Here is a 21,181-nt window from a genome sequence, read left to right on the forward strand (position 1 = left end):
CAGCACAACGTACAAGGGTCATTCAATAAATACTTAGCCTACAAAAGAAAAACGAAAATTTTGGAAAAGTGGCAATTTATTTTTCAACATAGTCTCCTTTTAATAATAATAATAATAATAATAATAATAATAATAATAATAATAATAAATTTTTATTTATATACCACCTTTCCGGAGATCAAGGCGGTTAACAGCATATTAAAACACAACAATAGCTTGATACACTTGGCCCAGCGATGCTCCAACTTTTTCAACCCGTCCGAAAAATATGTTTCCCCGAGGTCTGCAAAATAGGCCTCCATGGCGGCGATGACCTCCTCATTCGACCCAAATCTTTTCCCGGCGAGTGACTTTTTCAGGTTTGGAAACAAAAAGAAGTCACAGGGAGCCAAATCTGGAGAATACGGTGGATGGGGCAGCAATTCATAGCCCAATTCGACCAATTTGGCCATGGCAACCGCGGAGGTGTGAGCTGGCGCGTTGTCGTGGTGGAACAGCACTTTTTTCTTCGCGAAATGGGGGCTGTTTTTCTTCAATTCGGCGTCAAATGGGCCCAATAAGTCGGCATAGTAGAGCCCCGTAACTGTTTTACCCTTCTCGAGGTAATCGATGAGGATCACACCTTGTGAATCCCAGAAAACGGTGGCCATCACCTTTCCGGCCAATAGAACAGGCACCTGGGCGTGGCTCATCAAAAACCGATGTGCGGCCATGAACAAACTCGTTGAACCAATTCTTGACGGTCGCCATTGAAGGAGAAGCGTCACCGTACACAGCATCCAAGCGCTCTTTGATTTCGCTGCGCGTTTTCCCTTCCAAAAACAAGAATCAAATCACCGAACGATACTGCTCTTTTTCCATTTTTGTAAAACCGACCGACACGCTCACTTCCAAAGGCTATCAAAACAAAACAAATGAAGGGAATTGACTGAAACTTTGACAGTAGGCTTCTAAAAGAATGTACTGCACAATGGTAAAACTCTTTTGTAACAGCAGCGCCATTGGGCGGTGAGGCTAAGTACTTGTTGAATGACCCTCGTAAATATCTCACTGTAGAGACTTGTTGCAACAACACTACACAGTCCCCATGAAAAATAACAACATTATGCAACACATGTCTAAGACTGGGTGCTTTTCTAAAATGTGCCATGTGGAATGTGCATCACACAACTACAATGCACAGTGAGCAGTGCATAATGATGATGTGCAATGTTGCTGTATGCAGAAGTCCACTTCTACCTCTGTCACTGTCTATAGAATACATCTGTAAGGCTATATAAATCAGTTTGACCCACAGTGCATAGCACAAATTGTTGTTGTTGTTAATGTTAACTGCCCTCAAGTAGTCCCCAACTCATGGTGACCCTGTGGATGAGGCATCTCCAAGCCCTTCTGTCTTCCACTGCTCTGCTTAGATCTTCAGGCCCTGACTTCCCTGATTGAATCTAGCCATCTGGCGTGTGGTCTCTTTCTATTGCCTTCCACTTTTCCTAGCATTATTGTCCTTTTTAATGAATTGTGCCTTCTCATGATGTGGCCAACATAGGACAGCCTCACCTTTTAAGGAGATTCTGGGCTTGATCTGTTCAAGGACCCATTTGTTTGTCTTTTGGGCCATCTACAGCAGTGACATCACTAGGCTTGGTGTCACCCATTATGGTACCTCATGGTGTCATTCCCCCCCTCCCATTGACCTCCTCCCATACTGCACACATACAGAATCCTTAGTAATGCTTTTTGTAATAATTTATTCATAAATCGTAATTTCCATTTATCATTGAAACTAATGGTAATAGTTGTGATGTAAACAACTGGCAAAATTAAAATTATCTTCATATTACAATATCATATGCACTCAAAATGTGTTTACATATACCTAGTTTCATGTGATTAAAGTGAAAATTTGGTAAAATGTGATGTTTTTAAAGAAAACATTAAAATAATTTTTAATTTTTTTAAAAAATTAAATTTTGAAATTTGATTTTTTTTTAAAAAAAAATGGGTCCTCTTCTTTCTCCTCTCACTGACCCTCACACCACTCACCCCATATCTTCAGCATTTTAAAGAGACACAGGCAAATGTCACAGCCTGTTGATCCCAAAATACAGATGTTTGAGGAACCATGGTATCACCCTCCTTTAGGTGTCCCCTGGTGTGGTCTGCACCCCCTGCGCCCTCTAGTGATGCCACTGAACAGTATCCTCAAGCACTCTTCCCCAGCACCATATCTCAAGTGAGCTGATGTTCCTCTTACCTACTTTCTTCACTTTCCAGCCATCACAACCATACATGGTGATGAGGAATACAATAGCAAGAATGATTCTAACTTTAGTGCTCTCATGTATATCTTTACTCTTTAATATTTTTTGTAATTCCTTCATAGCTGCCTTTCCCATTCCTAGCCTCTTTCTGATTTCTTGACTGAAGTCTCTATTTTGATCGATGTTTGATTCTAGGCATGAGAACTTTTAAACAATTTTGATTTCCACATTATCTAGGCTGGATTTATCTATTTCTTCTATGGTCATTATTTTTGTTTTCTTTATGTTCAGCATTAAGCCTTCCTTTGCACTTGCTATGCATACATATATCACTATTAGAATTCAAGCCAATGAGAGTTAAAGGTGCCTTAACTTCAGATGTCTAGTCTCCTACATTGTTGCAATAAAATCTCACATCATCTTGCAGGCCACTGAGATACTTATTAGTGTCACTTGCAAAGGGCTTACATGATGGATGGGGTAGCAAGATGAAGATGGGAACAAAAGAATTCTTTATGTTGCAGTTAACAGCCAGCTTTGAGGAAGTGGCAATGAACAAGAGAGGGGAAAGTAATTTAAAATATGTGCAAAATACCTTGTATTTTAGTGAAGGTGAAACTTGCTCATTCAGAAACTAGAAGTACACTTCCATAATTTCAATACTAGCATGATACACTGAAGGAAAAAAAGTCCTTCCTAGCTGGGCTTTCCACATGCAAACAGGAAAGTAACTTAAAAGACCATAGTAGAAGTTTTTTTGTGAGTGTGACCCAGCAAAGATAAGGACACTTTGGCCTGTTACAGACTGCCAAAATAAAGCTGCTTCGGGTCTCTTTGGAGGTATGCTATTTAACGGGTTGTTCTCACTAGGTGAAACCCCGCGTTCTGAATCGAATCCAAGGAGTGGCGTTCCTATTAGGATCCGATTTAAACCTAGAACGGTTCTAGAGCAACCCGCAATCGTCTCCACTACAAATCGAATTGTAGAGCGGAATAAAATTTTGATTCGAGCTTTCCTCATTTAACACGTGTTAAAAAAACACTAGGGTCTGACCTACATTTTTCCATTGATTCGATTTAGGAACCGGAGCATTTAAATAGGAACGACAGCCTTTGAAAGCGTTAGATGGATGGGAGGAGCGGAGTGCGATGGGGCTGTCCTTGGGGGAGTTGCCCTTTCTGTCCCCATCCGTCATGGCTGTCGCCATTTTTGCTTCCCTCACCCCTTTGTCCGCTGCGGTCTTTCAATAAGAGATAAGGATTATTTTTATTTTTTATTTTAATGGTTTACAGGCGCTTAATCTCTTCAGCACTTTAAACACCTGAAGTCCCGGCTGCTCAAGGCTTCCCCCGGTGGATTGCAACCTCCCCTCTGTGTGGGGAGAGCCCATTTCTAACGGAGGAGAGGCAGGGAAGGGATGGCTCCTCGCGAGGAGACATTCCCTGCCCGCTTGGGCACTGATCTCGCCCAGACAGGGAAGGGAAGGCTCCTCGCGAGGAGGCATCTGATCTCACCCAGGCAAGGAAGGGCTCTGATCAATGGGGGGGGGGGGGGATAGAGCCTTTCTCCCTCCATTTCTCAAATGGAATCTGCCTTCTCCTCCAACCCTGGAAAGAGAATCTTTGGGAAGAGTGCTCCCTCCCTGCTTTTCCAGCAGCCTCCTTCATTGATCTCTGGGCTCTCTGAATGGATTCTCCCATAGTTCCTCTGGAAAGAGCTTCGCTTTTTGCCAGCAGCCTCCTTCATTATCTCTGTGCTCTCTGAAGGGATTTTCCCTGGCTGTCTTGGGAGAAAGGATGCTGCCCTCCAAATCCTATCCCATAGTTCCTCTGGAAAGAGCTTCGCTTATTGCCAGCAGCCTCCTTCATTATCTCTGTGCTCTCTGAAGGGATTTTCCCTGGCTGTCTTGGGAGAAAGGATGCTGCCCTCCAAATCCTATCCCATAGTTCCTCTGGAAAGAGCTTCGCTTATTGCCAGCAGCCTCCTTCATTATCTCTGTGCTCTCTGAAGGGATTTTCCCTGGCTGTCTTGGGAGAAAGGATGCTGCCCTCCAAATCCTATCCCATAGTTCCTCTGGAAAGAGCTTCGCTTATTGCCAGCAGCCTCCTTCATTATCTCTGTGCTCTCTGAAGGGATTCTCCCTGGCTGTCAATGAAATGGAAACGATGCCAAAAGGTAAATCGCTTCCAAATATTCCGGATTAACGTTACGTCATTCTGACGTACTATTGATTGACAGCTCCAAATAAGGTATGGAGGAGAAGAATCGCTTTATTTAAACACCGATTTCATGCCAAGTAGGAACGCTTGCAGGTAAAAACTTCGATTTAAACAAACAGATGGGAACGATGAACAAAGCGAATCGGATAGCGGGATAAGAACAGTGTTATTTTGAATCGATTTTATTAAAAACGTTGTATTTTAAATCGTTTCAAATCTTAAGTGGGAACAACCCGTAAATGATACATGGGTCCTAAGAGTCCGGAGGTCGCGCCAAAGCCACACTCCATTCCTAAGCACTGGAGTGCAGCTTTGGTGCAGCTTCCGGATTCTTAGGATGCATGCATCATTTAAACAGCATACCTCCAAAGAGACCCAAAGCAGCTTTATTTTGGCAGTCTGTAACAGGCCTTAGGTTCCTTTCATTTCATCCACACGTTGGACTTTAACATACAAAGCTATAAAGCAGAATTTTAGCAAGACAAAAACATCTTTGGCCAGTACTTATCATACAATGGTCATCTGCTACTGGCCTGCATTCTGTTAGTATTGATAGTGCATCTTCTTATTGATGGGCAAAACCCATCAGTAGCTCTAATTGTTATTATTGTGCAGCTGCATGGGTACAAAAAGTTTCTTTGCTTTGATTCTGGCATTACAGCAGTCATGTGGCAGGGAGGGGCTTCATTCTCCTGCTCACTCCCCCTCCGACTTGCTATTCCAAAACAGGATAACCCTGTGTATTTGGGGGTGTATTATTTAAAAAAATATCTTTGCTGTGTTTGCATACTTACAGCAAAATAAAAATAATTTTAAAGCTTTTTGCCAAAATTATCAAACCAGTAGTGGCACTGATTGCTGTAATGCCAGGACTGCAGCAAAGAGACTTTTCACACCCAGGGAAGTTTCAAAGCAGTGCAGTTGCACAAAAGAAGACAAAAGTGTTAAGAAACATTTCCAAAGATACACGTTCCTGTTTCCTTTCATAATGCATTTGCCACGAGACACAAGGCTGGTGTCATAATGTCCACAGAATTTTTCTGGGTTTGCTGTTGGTAGGTTAACTAGGTCCATATCCTTATGAAATGCCAGTGAGCTAGTGGCTTCCATGACAATGGATTGGTGGATATGCTCGGGGGATTACTCAGAAAAATGTAAAAGGACTCTCCCAGCCATTGGACACTTTCACCCACCCAGACAGATTCAGTGCCTTAGAAAGTTCCTTTAATATTTAGACCCAAATCCATAATCTGTTCACCAACTCAGTAATGGGAGCTAACAGCTGACATTATTCTTTTCAATTCTGAGTCATTGAGTCACAAGGCAACATGCTGGCACACACTTCCTGATCACTTTTATGCTGAGTAAACCATGGATCCTCCACCAATTGTTTGCTTATTGTGATATCCAACTGGTTAACACTGTCAAGTAGAAAAAGGAAAAACAATAACAAAGCGGGCCTTATTTTGCTTGCACAATGGGAAAGAAGCAAACCAGCATGCCACCTCAATAAAAGATAAGGTTTGGGTCTTGCTAGTCATTCTCAGCTTCAGTTCAAACTTTGTGACATTCCGTATCTCCCCATATGAGCCTGTATGGGCCCTGAGGTTCATAGAAGAGGCTCTTCTCTTAGTAGTCCTACTTTCACAGGAACAGTGAGGACATGAGACAGGGCTTTTTTAGTGACTGCATCTAGATTTTTGAACTCACTGGAGGCTAGAATGGCCCCCTCTTTGCTCTCCTTTGGTTGGCAGGCAATTTTGTTTTTAAATATTCTTATTCTGATAGGCCTTTGAGAACTGAAGGCTTTTAAGGAAGGTGTTGCACCATTTCAACTGCACTGCCTTTTCACTGAATTGCATATGTTAAATAATTTTTAAATGTTGTTGATATTTTAATTTAATTTTGATTTTGATCTTGTTATGTTTTTGACTATATTGCATTATAGGGCCTTATCACACCATGTTGTTGTAGCATAATAGTGACACACTGGTACCACAAGATATGCTTTACCACATGATGTTGTTGATGTCATGGCATCATTGCAAATATGCCTTTTTTCACACAAAAACAATCCATTAATGACCCCTTTTCTCACTACCGAACAGTGACCTTTTGTGTTGTGGAACACCCATTGTGTTTCCTTCCATTAAAACTCCATTCATGGATGGGATGTGAGTGTGGCCAACGTATTCCTCTCTCAAAGTTCCCCCAGGAGATCTGTGCTGGAAATCCAGAGATGACTTGTGGTGAACTTTTGTGGCATGTTTAATTTCATGTAATTGTGCCATCGTAACATCATACTATTATAGCATTTTCCATTTTTAGCATCACAGTTTAACAGTTTCATGGACCAATTGTTAAGTGAGGGGTAGTATATGGGAAGTACTACAGATGAGAAATCTGTTTGTGGAGCACATGAATGATAAGATTACTACAGAAAGGCAGCAAAGTGCAGTACAGTTCATCTACATTTAGCAACCCTATTACAAATGGCTGGAACAGATTAACATAGTATAATGAGAAGTGCAGTAAGACATTTAATTTGTAAACTGCCTTGAATCCTGATCTTGGGCATCAACAGAGGAGATGATGATGATGATGATGATGATGATGATGATGATGATGATGATGCATTTGGGCAGTGTCCACCACTAGCAATGGCATCCTAATATTAAGTTTCCTGTCATCTAGTTTAGTCAAAGATTACTGGAGAAGATAAGGTTAAGAGGTGAGATGATAGCCATGTATAAATATTTGAATGGATGCCATACTGAAGATGGAGCAAATTTGTTTTCTGCATCTTCAGAGAATAGGACCTGGAGCAATGGGTTCAAATTACAAGAAAACAGATTCCACCTCAACATTAGGAAGGACTTCCTGACAGTAAGAGCTGTTTGACAGTGGAATACACTCCCTTGGAGTATGGTGGAGTCTCCTTCTCTGGAGGATTTTAAAGAGAGGCTGGATGGCCATCTGTCAGGGGTCTTTTAATTGTATATTCCTGCATGGCAGGGGTTGGACTTGATAGCCTTTGAGGTCTCTTCCATCTCTATGATTCTATGATTCCTTCCAGAACTGTATGGGAGGTGGCATGGGACAGGTGCCAGGAGGAAGCTACAGAAAGAAAGAGAAACGGGGGGGGGGGGGATATTGCCCCTTTTCTATACAGTATTTCTACAGGTGTTCTGTCCCTCTTGCAAATGGAAAGGATGCTCTGGATCCACATTATTATGAATTCTTAGTCATCCCCATTCACAATAATCTTAATAATGGTTTCTTTCCTGAGATCTGCAAAAGGAATGTGTCCATTTAGAAAAAGGAGAGAGGTGGCATTGTCCTTTAAGAGTTCTCTCCTAAAATGGAGGTTTTTTTTCTCCCTCTACCCATTTGTCCAAGAGCCTAAAGCTGGAACAACATACTACATCCTTCTAGGATTCTAATTAAATAGACAGATAGGATGCTGATAGTATCAGCTTTCTGTAATAAAAACTATTGATATTGTTGACCTGGAAGATTTTTATCTGCCACAGACAGAAAAAGATGGACAAGTCTAAAACTGAAGAAGGTTGCATGAGGAGGATGGAATGAAGCAGGGGGAGGGAGAGGCAGTATGAAAGGTTTCCTGCCCCCTCCCAAATCATCTTGTATCTATTGACCAAAGACTCTGGCATTATGGGAGAAAATTTAATTAACATTAATCACCAACCTTAGTGTTCTCTCTTGGCAGAGCATATTCTAAAACTGGAATGAAAGGGAAAAGATTAGTGTTGCACCTGTGCAAAGATGCCATGCAAATTCAGGAAGCATACTGTAGCTCATCCAGGGAAGTATGGCTACTGGAGATGAAAGAAATAGATTTAATTACTTAATACTAATTAATTAATAGATTAATATTAAATAATTAACTCTATTTCTTTCATTTAATTAATTAGATAAAATTATTTCAACCCATTGATAGAATCCACCAGCAGAGTGGATTTCCCTTTCAATATCAGGCGGGACAGTGTAAGAGAAAGCAAAGCTGGGTCTCCTGTTAGGAGAAAGGTGAGGTAATACATACATACATACGTACATACATACATAAAAGTCTACTGTCTGGATAGCTTTGCTTTGAACAGATCACAAGTCATGATTGAAATCACCCAGTCAGGTTAGCCTTTGGACAGGTAAAAGTATAAGAGGACTTCCTGTTCTAGTTCAGTTTTGCTATACAACTTGGAGTGTATGTCTACACTGCACAGTCTTACCATCTTCATGCCACTTCCACTGTCATGACTCCATCATATGGAAGCCCAGGATTTTGTAATTTCAGAAGAGGCATAGACCCCTGGTGATGCAGTGGTTAAATGCTGGTACTGCCATCACAAGGTTGTGAGTTCGATCCCAGGCAGGACTCCAAGGTCCACTCAGCCTTCCATCCTTTTGTAGGTCGGTAAAATGAGTACCCAGCTTGTTGGGGGTAATTGGCTTACACATTGTAAACAGCTTAGGGAGTGCTAGTTCAATAAGTGATATAGAAAAGTACTTGCTATTGCTATTACTATTGCTATTCTGCTAGAGAGCAGTACTTCAGGGGAATTAATGTCTTTCCACCAAACTACAAACCCAAGTTTCCATAAAATAGAGCTACATGGCACCAAGATGCTGTAATTGTGAAGTGTGGACTCTTGGTCTTCTTGAGGACTGATTGTTCTTTGTCCTTGAATTCCATTGTGCTCTTTGGTGTTGTCTCTTGATTTCATTATTGATTGTGACTTTCTGTCAAGGATGCCCTTGACTCTAGTTTCTTGATTCGGTGCATGTCTATCCCAGTTTGGGCCACTGTCGGTGGCTCAGTTCTGACAATCTGACACTAATTTGTTGTTTTGAATGAAGCCAAATTCATGAACTCATCCAAAACACTTCTCTGCCAATGGAAAGGTAATAACAGGCTTCCAGGTAATTAGTGGGCATTGTTCTAACTCATAATATTGGAAATATTTTCTCCTTGAACAGCTGGCAAAAACCTTTCCTAGTAGATATAGCTGCCCCAAGAACCTCTCACTTCTATAAATGGAAAACCTTGTTAACATCAATGGAAACTCATGGGAAGAAATTAACATAACTACAGTAAGTTGTTAGGATGATGGGTTTTTTCAGTGACCTATGGAGGAAATGTCAGCTTTTCCTTTTCTTTCCTTAACCAGCAATTTGTAATGAATGAATCAACCAAATATCAAACTAATAACTCAGAAAGGGCACTTTGGACTCCAAAAGGGTCAAGATGTGAAAAGACAGAGTGGTGACCTTTTGTTGCCCTCCAACAGAAAATTCAAATGGAGCTATATTTCCTTTCTTGACAGCACATAAGATGGGAGGCACCACATATCAAGTTGCTATTTCAGTCCGGATGAATGATGTTATTATGCCATGATCTACAGTCTAGTGAAATAAAAGTTAAGCAACCTAGTCTTTCACATCCAGTTTGATCCCAGTTTGTGCAGAGTTTGAGCCTCTGGTGATAATTTGAAATGACTAAATGTTACATTTCAGACATGGAATCCTATGTACTTTTTCAGTACCAATATTACATAGTATGGTAACTAAACCTGCTGACACACTGCACAAATAATACAGCTTGACATCACTTTAACTGCTATGGCTCCATGCTATGGAATCCTGGGATTTGTAGTTTGTTGTGGCAGCAGAGCTCTCTGACAGAGAATGCTACGTAGCTCAAATAACTAAAATCCACGAATTCCATAGCATTGGAATCCATAGCATTCCATAGCATTCAGCCATGGCAATTAAAACAATGTCAAACTGCAATAATTCTGTAGTGTAGATGCAGCATGAGTCTTGTGTGCTACCATTCCCAAAACGAACACAAAATTCATGCCAGCATATTAGACTTAAAAGCCAGCTATGGGTTTAGTTATGGAATAGAGAAAGTCCAAATCCCTATATAATAGCAGCACATGGATATCTGTATTATTTTGTAAACCAAACTTTGGCAAATCCAATCCCATCCAAACTGATCTGATCATCCTGGATTAAAATGCTTACTGGAACACAGTATTTCAGAACCTTTGATTCTTCCCAAATGTTCTGATGCACATTTTGGATAGGAAATATGCCAGAATTCATTAATATGTATGTTTTGAGAGAAAATATACTTACAAATGCATTTTTGAAAGAAAATACATGGAGTAGAATATATCCTGTTTTTGGTCCCAACTAGAATAAACCCAAAGAATCAATGGGATTTGGCCACATGTTGACACACTATTGAATAATCTTTTGAATGAGTCCCTCCTCATAATAGAATTTAGGCAAATATGAACACTATTGTTATTAATTGTTGTTAATTGCCAACAAGTTGACTTTGATTTATGTTGCCCCTATGGATGAGAGGGATGTGATGTCTTAGTGGTTAAGATGCCAGTTCTGATGATCAGAAGATTGGAAGGTAGGCAGTTCGAGGCCCAAGTGCTGCATGATGGGGTGAGCTCCTATCACTAGTCCCAGCTTCTGCCAACCTAGCTGTTTGGAAGCAGTAGGAAGGTAACAGTGTTTGGTGCAGTCATGCTGGCCACATGACCACCAGAGCAGTCCTTCGGCTTAGAAACGGAGATGAGCACTGCTTCCTGCAGTCGGTTACAACTAGTCATTCATGTCTTTATGAATAAGAGACCTCTCAGTCACCCTGTTGTCAATAGCCCTGTTCATGTCTTGCAAATTCAGGGCTGTGACTTCCATGATTCATTCTATCTACCTGTAATGTAGCCCTCCGCTTTCTCTCTGCTTTCTAGATGTCCAAGCATTATTTTATTTTCTAATGAGTCATATCTTCTCAAGATATGTACGAAGTACAACTTCAGCTTAGTTCACTTGGCTTCCAGGGAGAGTTCAGGCTTGATTTGCTCATTGACCTAGTTATTGGGTTTTTTTTTTTGGGGGGGGGGTGGTCTATAATATCCACACACACTCTCAGCCTCAAAGGAAGGCAAAGGCAAAACTCTCATGTGAATAAGTCTCGCCAAGAAAACCCTGTGATGGGTTCACCTTAGGGTCTCCTTAAGTCAGAAATGACTTGAAAGCACACAATGACAAATGGTATTGGCAGAACTCTCCTCCAGCACCACATTTCAAATGAATTGATGTGTGGTCCTGTGTGCCAGGAGGTTGGACTGGATGTACCTTGAGATTTCTTTCAACTCTATGATTCTATGAAATCAGAAATACAATGGCATGGACAATTTGAGGGTCTAGTCTAATTCCTGCAAATTTGCCTTTCCGGGTTTTCAATGTCTTCTTATTTCTTGACTGCAATCTCCATTCTGATTAATGACTGAGCCAAAGTATGGGAAATCTTTAACTATTTCTATGTCTTCATTGTCTGCTTTAAAGTTTTGCAAATCATCTGTAGTCATTTCTTCCCTTAATGGCAAGACTGTGCATTCCTGTGAGGTAAAAGGTTATGTTGATGTTAGTACTGCTACTAGGGTCTCCCACATCAGACAGGTTTTTGCTGAGGAGTCAAACTAAATGTGCCAAATAGCTACTGGACAACAACAATAGTGGAGGGTGACACTGGTGGACAATCCCTCAGAGGCAACAGCAGTGACACAATAGGTAACACTTGTTAGTGCTGCATATAGAAGGTAGCAGTGGTATCTCTTTTACTGAATATCTTTTACCATGAAAACCCTATGATGAGATAATCTGAAACAAAGGTGAATATGCTTTTTGTTTTTTTTAAAAAACCTATATCAATGTGGAAAGATAAGGAATGGGTTTACTGATGGTTATGTGTGAATGGCATGGAGCAGAAACAAAGTGAATCACTCATTTGAACTCTTATGGGTAATCATAAAATGTTAACAGACAGGAGTGGGAACTTCAAAACTGGCATAGTCCCGGCCTCTCCAATCTAGATGTAGCAAAACGCTGTTGTTGCCTTTCAAAAAAGCCCTAGTCTCTTGCCTCTCCTACCTGTATATCATCTCATTCTCCACTTGTACTGAATATGGTAAGAAAGGAAATTTTGCATTGAATGAGAAGCTGTTCTCCTTGTGATCTCTGCCTTGGAGAATAAGTACTGAATTATTGCTTCAGTTAAATATTCATATCACAGTTCCAAGGCCTGAAATGAGTATCAGAATGAAATGTGGAGGGGGAAGACCAGACAGGGGAATGACTACAAGAAATCTCTAGACATTTATCACAGGCCTAGAGGATACAAACCAATCAACTGCTAAAATCTGCTCTTTGATCGAGGTGCCCAGTTAAAGCCTACATTATTAATATATGACTCTGTTTAAAAAGTCTATTAATCAAGTAAGGATGACTGATTAAGTGAATAAAGTCCAGCCTTGTGACCCAAAAGGCAGCTTTCACAAATCTCTTAGAAATTCAATTCATGAAAAAGGGATGTCTCTGTCAATTATATCAAAACAACCATTCACATATTACAGGGGTTTCACATATTACAGGAGCTTTAGAAGGGGTGGCAAAGGCTATCACTAATTAATTTTCATTTCAATGTGAGACAGCAACCTCTTCAATGGGATCACTGGTTCAAGGCTAATACTCTATACCACACATGTCTGTTTGGGAATGAAAGATAAACCTTTGGACTAAAACAGCCATTTTTAAAGTGATCCTAAAATTCTTATTAAATATTTATTCCATTAATATTCCTCAGTTTGATATATGAGGTTCTGTGTGAAGTCCCCCCCCCTGTCCTATATGGGTCTGACAAGACTATGTGTAACTCACCAGACTAGGCCATAGGTGCCAGTCTGGGATGGGCCAAGGGTCAGAAATGAGGAGTCAGGAATCTGAGGCCATAAGACCAGATAAGGACCAAAGTGCAGTCAGAACTAAACCCGGAATCAAGGCCAAACCATCACCAAGCAAAAAGAAACCCACAAGAGTTCAAGACCTTGCTGATCAAGCAAAGCTCAACTGGAATAGGAATTCTTTTAAAGACTTCTCCTTGTCCAAGAGGATCCAATGGACAATCTGGGTGGCTGGAGTGAGAACGAAGGCTAATCATTATTCGCTGAGAAACTGCACTTGCAGTTTAATGATTCACAGTAGGGAAGAGCTGCAAATCCACTCCTGAGAAAAACTACCAAGGAATTTTGGAAAACATTAGGATTTTAAATTATACTTCTTTTTGGGGGGAAACAGAGTCCTTCTAACCCTATGCACACATATATCACATATGTCTTCCAACATTGCACAGAGGAAAAAAAAGGTACATGTGTCCAAGCTTTACCAGAGTATGGTCCAGATGGCAAAAGTCTGGAATAATCATGTTGGCTACATGACCGTCGGAGTCGTCTTTGGGCAATGCTGGTTCTTCAGCTTAGTGCCCCTTACTGTTGGTTATTCATACCTACACACAAACGACGAGTGCAAACTACTTTGGTACCTTGAAATCATTTTGCAGCAGTGCGAGTAAACTGAGGACAAAGTGGGAAAGTGGGAGGAGGAGTGAGAAATTAGGATATTTTAAAAGCATCTGGAAAAGTGGGGAGGGTTAATCAGAACTATCCCTGCCAAATTAGGAAAATTGAAGAGTATTACATTTTAATTAAACTTTGTGGTGAGGTACTCTGAAAGATGTGAACTGTATTTTCATCTCATACTTTCTTGGAGGAACAGTGGTAGGGTAAATGGGGATCTCCTATTGTGAAGATAACTTCACAAGCTATGAGCTATGTTAGAGTGTCTTCCCCAAACCTGTTCAATGAACCTTTAGTCTGTCTTTGGTTCAAGTCTGTCAGTCCAGGGACATTGTTTAATTGCCTCTCATTCATCCAGACAGGCCCAAACTACACTAAATTAAAGATAAACACAAATGTTGTTATTTCTGCTAGTTATGGAGAAGGCCTGTGTATCATCAGCAAAAGAGGTCAATGTCCTTTCATCATTAATAGTTGTGCAAAAGGGGAATTTCCACAGATGTAATTTGCATGAAATCACACAAAGTGAAAATTATTTTTTACCCACTAGTAAAGGGGCTAATGTCTTCTTCTGCATCTGGCCATCTTACAATGTATATATATTCTCAGTAAACAAATACTGAAATGGTTTCCTATGGAAAATGAAAAAGGTCTAAAACCAAGAAGAAAACAGAAATGAGATGCTAGAGAAGTCTGTCCTTTTGTCATCTGGTCTTTGACTGTGTCTCATAGATATGACAAACTGAGAAGTGACAACTTTCTTATGTCAACCAGATTTATACTGTAGATAGTATTAAGAAGGTCCTGCAACATTTCTGTTAGAAGTAACAACTTTAGCATTCCTATACTCAGCCATTGCTAGTTTGTATGTCTCTTTTTTAGAGTTTAATCATAGCATTTATTCTTCAGTATGTTTGTTGGTCTTAATCACATCCTCTGTTTCCATATTAGTTAGTCTGAGTTTATTCATCCTCCATTTTGTAGTTCTCAGTTCTCTGACTCTCTCCTCCGTATTTGAGGAATACATGATAAAAAGCCTCTCACCATGAGATACTTTGAGAATCTTAGCATTTGTAAGTAGTAAGTAATATATTTTTACCAAGGAAGATCAAATATGCTTTATTTCTCTGTTAGACTTTGTGTGTTGGGAGGGGGTGAGACCGGTTATTGCTCACCTTCTGCTTGGGAATACTAATTACTCTCCTTGTCAATAAAATATTATCTCTCACAATCCCCAACACTTTCTCCTCCATTATTTGGCTCCAGTTAGGGACATCTCTCCCTAGTGTACCCTCAAATCCATTTGTATGTTTTAAAGTATATTGTTCTTTTAAACTGTAAGCCATCTTGAGTCCCAATTTTGGAAGGAAGGTGGGGATATAAAAATAAGAAGAGGAAGGAGGAAGAGGAGGAGTTAATCATGGAGGGAAACAATCTATTGAATTTCCATTCTGGTTGTATGAATCCATTGCTTTTTGAACTTTTACTACAATATTCTGGCTATATATTGTTATGCTCATCCTCTACACCCACACACATTTATTTACAGTGATTGGATTTTGCTCTTGTTTTTTAATCCACCCACATTTTCAAGAAAAGAGAGAGAAAAACAACTCACATTTGAGGTTTGGGGGCCAGCTATTTTGTTTGCATTGTCTTTTTAATGCTGAGCAAATAGCACTTCCCCGTAACTAGTTTGTAATTTGTTGTCATGCACAAGTCTGATAGCAAAGGGAATTTCATTACAGGTACATTAAAACAGGAGAATGCATGTACATTTGCATTTCTGGGTGCAGGTAAATAAATAGTAGACCTCATTGATAACCGAGGCAATTATAATTCGAATAAGATTATATTCTACCCAGGAGAGATAAAGGGTAATGAAAGACAATTCAAAGCTAGTTTGTTATTACTTCATCAAATACCTCATCCTTGAGCCGATAAAACTCTCCAGTACAGCCCCCATGAGACATTAACGGCAACGATGCTCCTGAACATTTGTAGTGATCTCTAAAAACATTAATATCACTATTTAAATGAGTTTGTGATGTACTATAACAGAGGGTGAAGCTAGAGGTGAAAACGCTACATGAGCTTTCATGCAATCACTACCAATGAGTCGCTGGGTATGACAGGATGAATTATATTCACACCAGACATGTTCTCCATGGAGGTTGTTAATAGAGTTTAGCAGAAAGCATGACGACAAATATGTTTCCTGCAGGAACATTCTCATACCTCCATCAGACTGGCAATAGCCATAGCCTTAATGGATCCACCACTGCCTTCCAATCATCTTCTGTGGTTTAGAGAATAGTGCCTGCTTTAGTTGAAAAAGTACAGCCATCATACTTTGTAGGTCAATTAAAACCCATAAGGTCAGTGATGTGTATAATTATATGCTCATTTAACAGAAGAAGAGCCAGAGTGATATAGTAGTTAGAGAGTCAGGCCATGGCTGGGCAGCTTTTCCTACCAGCCATAAAATAGGGAAAGACAGAATTTTGTATCCTGTTATGGCCTTTGACGGATAAGGGTGGGATCATCATCATCATCATCATCATCATCATCATCATCATCATCATCATCACCATCCTACCATATAGCCTTCCTGTATGATACATGAAACACAGCCCTCTAAGGCTTTCAGGAGTTGTTGTACAGAGTTAGGAATGTAAATGAACGAAAGCAACAAGTCATTTTAACAATTTTCTTCTCCCTGGGAGAAAGTTTTCCAAAACCGTGCAGTTTTAGAAGACTATATGCAGTTCAAGAGGTATTCTGGGAGGAAAAATGCATGTAGCATTTTTGTGTAGAAAATAATATTTTTGGTGTAGGAGGCAGCATTTTCTCCACAAAAAATAATATTCTGTACAGAAATATTTCTTTTGTGTGCATAAAATGGTTCCTGTACAGAAAATGCTGTCTTCTGCTCTTTTTCAAAAAAATACACAATATTATGTGAAGCCAAGTAGAAATGTTTTTAGCTTTTAAGTCACTAGCCAAGGTCTTATATCAGGGTTGCATAGAGTAAAACCTGTCAGTGTTTTAGTGACCTTCAGCTAATAAGCATTGTTGTGCATTGGACAAAAATTTCCAACCTGTTCTGTGGGTGGTTATACAGATTGGATTTACACATTGATTGTATTACATACAATGAAACACATCTATACATGGAACAGCATCATGTGTGCAACTCCACCTCTGTGACCTTGCAGTGAATACAGAGGTTGTGTCTCTAACAAAAAAGGCCAAACACTTTTGGAAAGAAACTTTCACGTATGTAAGATACCAACAGGATTCCAGCCAAATTGTTTGTTGAGAGAATGGAGGTAAAAAAAAAAAATCACCATGCCATCCTCAATTCTGCCACAACGATGTTCATATAGATAATAATCTTTAGCCACGTTTCAGAAATTCCTTAGAACTTGTGAAAGGCAAATTTTCTGGACCCCCACTGACCAGTTTTATAGCATCTCTCTCCCTGCCACACACTTTCTTAATCCTTAATAACATTTTGCATTGTATAATCTCTTTAGCGCTCAAAAAAGAAATGATATTGCACTGTCCCCTTGAAGAGTTTATTCTCTGGGGAAAAGGGATTCGTAAAGATTTTCCTTGTCGCACGTCAGCCCTCTTAAAATCACAGCAGATACAATCAGTTTTTGAAATGCCCTTTATACCTGTCAAGGCAGATAAGATTACTAAGTTGTCTGCTCTCAAAAGTGTGATGTCATATAGTCCCATTTGCAGCAGTCCAAGTCATTATCTGTCTTGTCTGACAGGACACTGTACATGATCAGAAAGATCAATAGCGAGGTGGCTAAAAGGCGAAGGCCCAACAACACCGCACATCATGTTTAATGAGTAGAGGAAAAGGAAGCTAACTTTTACTTGCCTCAAAAGTTGCACTTGGATAAATAACCGCTAACACTAATGCAGGAAGCCCCACTTATCTAACAGATTAGGGACTGTAGCATTGTCAGAAACCAGAATTGGTCTAAAAGCATAACTTGTGAAGGGAATATGAGGGAATTATAATTACTTGCTTGGGATTGCCTGTACCTGCCCTTGCACACATGTTGCTTATAAGGTTTTTCAGGGCCTGAACAGACAGGCCAAAATAAAGCTGCTTTGGGTCACTTTGGAGGTATGCTGTTTAAATGACATACGCATCTTAAGAGGACAGAAGCTATGCCAAAGCTGCACTCCAGTCCAAGCTTTGATGCAGCTTCCGGCCTCTTAGGATGCATACATCATTTAAATAGCACACTTCCAAAGTAACCTGAAGCAGCTTTATTTTGGTCTGTGTGTTTGGGCACTGAGTCAGCTTGATGCCTTTATCAGTCATTTATATTGATAAATACAATTTTAGAATAAATAACTACAGTTGCCCTCCTAACTCGCAGATCTGGGATCTGCACCCTTGAATATCCATGGAGAGGTGACCTCTGCTATTTCCATTGGTGCGCACGCCTGGCACATGCATCTGAATCACACACCTGGGGGCACACCCCATTCAAGCCTATGAGTCTTGAATATGCACGAGCCTCTGTTTTCAAGGGGGCGGGGTCCAGAATGGATCCTCTGCAAAAACAGAGGGCCAACTGTATAAGGGCCTTAGAAATAAAGTGCACCCCCAACATAACAGGGGAAACTGTGACCAAGTGATCTGTGTGTAATGGCTTGCTGGAGGAGATCTGACATACATTTGGCCCTCCTTATAGGCAGGCTTGCCTTCTGCAACTTTGAGCTCAAGTGGAAAGCAAGCCCAGGCAGAAATAATGGGGCACGTACTCGCGCTGTGCACCCCGTGCACTGCTGTGAGCATGCACCCCATTATTTCCTATGGGGCTTGAGCATATACTCTTTTCCACATACATTGGTGTGTGTGTGGGGGGGTCCAGAACTGATCCCCCACATATGGGGAGGGCAGACTGTATTACCAACCTTGACGGCTTTAAAAAGGCTGTCAAGATGGATCTCTTCCGACAAGCCTTCCCTGAATGACTGACTCAGTCGCCCCACTGATATGGACTATTCTAATGACTACCCCATGATGTCCTGTTCTTGTTGTGATTTTTAATGATTTTAATTGTATTTTATTATAGTCATTGTTATGTTGTAATTATTATGTTGATTTGCTTTAAGGAGGGAGGGGATAGTGGGATTTATTTTATTGTATTATATGATTTTTATTGATGTAAGCCACCTCGATCTTGTCAAAGAGGTGGGATAGAAATTATTATTGTTGTTGTTGTTGTTGTTGTTGGTGTTGTTGTTGTTGACAGCGGTGTCCAGAAAGAGAACTTACTTTGTTGATAGTTTCAAGTTGAAAATTATGGTAGGGTGGGAGTTATTAAAACACTGGTGGAATGGCTTGAATGGACTCATGGAGAGTATTCACTCAAGACTATCAATAGAATGGATTCACTTATTACCCCCAAACCTAGGGTTCTGAGAGGATACCCACAAATTGTATTAAATGAGAAAATTAATTTAGTTCAATAGGAAGTGGCAAGACAGCCAGGGTAACATTAGCTGGGACTATATATATATTGATTTTGAACCCAAAGAACTCGAGAGGCAGGTTCCGAATTAGTTTACTTCATTTATAAAAAGGGAAATTGATGCAACACATTCTCTCTCACACACATGCAAGAACTAAGATATAACAAGTGGCAGTGGACATACAAAGATCCACAACATCATTTAACAGTCCCACAACTGGTGATTGTAAGTGGGATCAAGGAAAAGGTCCCACAGATAGTGGAATAGCAGAAAGATTTAGCATGGGAGATCCTCAGAAATGGTGGTAGCAGCAATCGAACAAATAGAGATCCCTATGGCTGCATTTTGAAGTTAGTGATGTGATGCACATGACTATTCAGTCCAGACTAAAGTGATCCTATTACCAAGTATATACACTTTGAGCTACAACACCATATTCATCTCTGATCCCTTTGCAGCAACATTATGCTCTGATTGTTTCCATTCCATTTCAGTGGTTTGATTTTCTATTACTCCTTTCCTTCTCTCTGCTGTAGATACAATAATATTGACCTATCTCATAGGGCTCTTCTAAAGACTGTTGAGCAAATAATGGATATGTGGTGCTTTTGAATGCTTTAAAGTGTTATATAAGTGCTAAATAGTGTATTATGGGATGCTGGATGTTATCTGAAAAGGAAGTCTAAATAATGTAAAATGATAATGTTTTGTGTGTTCTCTTTTAGTGATGATCTTCCCACATTCTTCATTATCAATCTTGTCAGGTGCAAATATTTTAGAATAGAAATTCATCCTGATGTAAACACTTCAGTCAATGAGGTTTCATGCTCATGAGATGGGGGGGGGGGGGGATGTTCTAATTAGTAAAAGTTCAACTTGAAATGAAAAATTGCAAGAGATCACAGAAAAAGGTCTGGTGGAATTTTAAAAGCCATGCCTGACTTTGGAATCAGAAGTACTATGTTAAGTCACTCAATCATGCTAATTCAACCATCTTTATTACTGCCTCTTCATTAGCGCTCACATCTAATGTCATTATGCAAATATGTATGATTTTTTAAAAAATGTACTTTGCCCCAATCTGTTTTTCCTACATTAAAAAAAACCCTTGGAACATTATAACTTCTTAATAGGTGACCATTTTACATGGATGCATTCCACTATGGTGAATAAAATTACTTTAGCGTAAGTGGACATTAATTTTTCCAGCCTATTCCATATGTTATCACCAGAACTATACTAAATATTTGCTGGTTTGATTCCCCCACCCCCATATTAGATTTGATGGTTGATGGTGAGGATGAAAACTCAAAAGTAGTTATTTTGGTGGGACAATTTTTTTCTAGAAAAAGTCGATTTTGAGACTATCCACCCCACCCCACCCACTCCTGATTGTGTTTGACTTTTCAGTGCCAGTATTACCCTCTTTCTCCTTTTTCTTTGCGTAGAGTAGGACCCATTCACATAGGTTCCATCTAGCCAGGAATCACATTAGATCCATTAGAGAGTCCATTACAGCATGCACTGTAAATAATAATAATAATAATAATAATAATAATAATAATTTGTTTTATTTATATACCACTATTCCAAAGATCATAGCGGTGAACAGCAAGTAAGCTAATTTGCCCCCAACAGTCTGGGTACTCATTTTAGCTCCCTCCTTGGAAGGATGCAAGCCTGAGTCGAGCTTGGGCCCTTTTGCTGGTCTTGAACTCGCAACCTTGTGGT

At 40.0% G+C, this 21,181-nt stretch overlaps 1 non-coding gene across 1 annotated transcript; it reads left to right on the forward strand.

Annotated features, from left to right (window-relative positions):
- The first annotated feature begins 8,196 nt into the window (after positions 1–8,196).
- Positions 8,197–8,302, forward strand: LOC149311682 (U6 spliceosomal RNA). Its single transcript, XR_016281537.1, has one exon. It is a non-coding gene; the product is annotated as a U6 spliceosomal RNA (small nuclear RNA).
- The last annotated feature ends 12,879 nt before the right edge of the window (positions 8,303–21,181 follow it).

Source organism: Sceloporus occidentalis, unplaced genomic scaffold (genome assembly GCF_023333645.1).
Source record: "Sceloporus occidentalis isolate IW3139 unplaced genomic scaffold, rSceOcc1.0.p SCAF_5, whole genome shotgun sequence".
Lineage (NCBI taxonomy): Eukaryota > Metazoa > Chordata > Lepidosauria > Squamata > Phrynosomatidae > Sceloporus > Sceloporus occidentalis.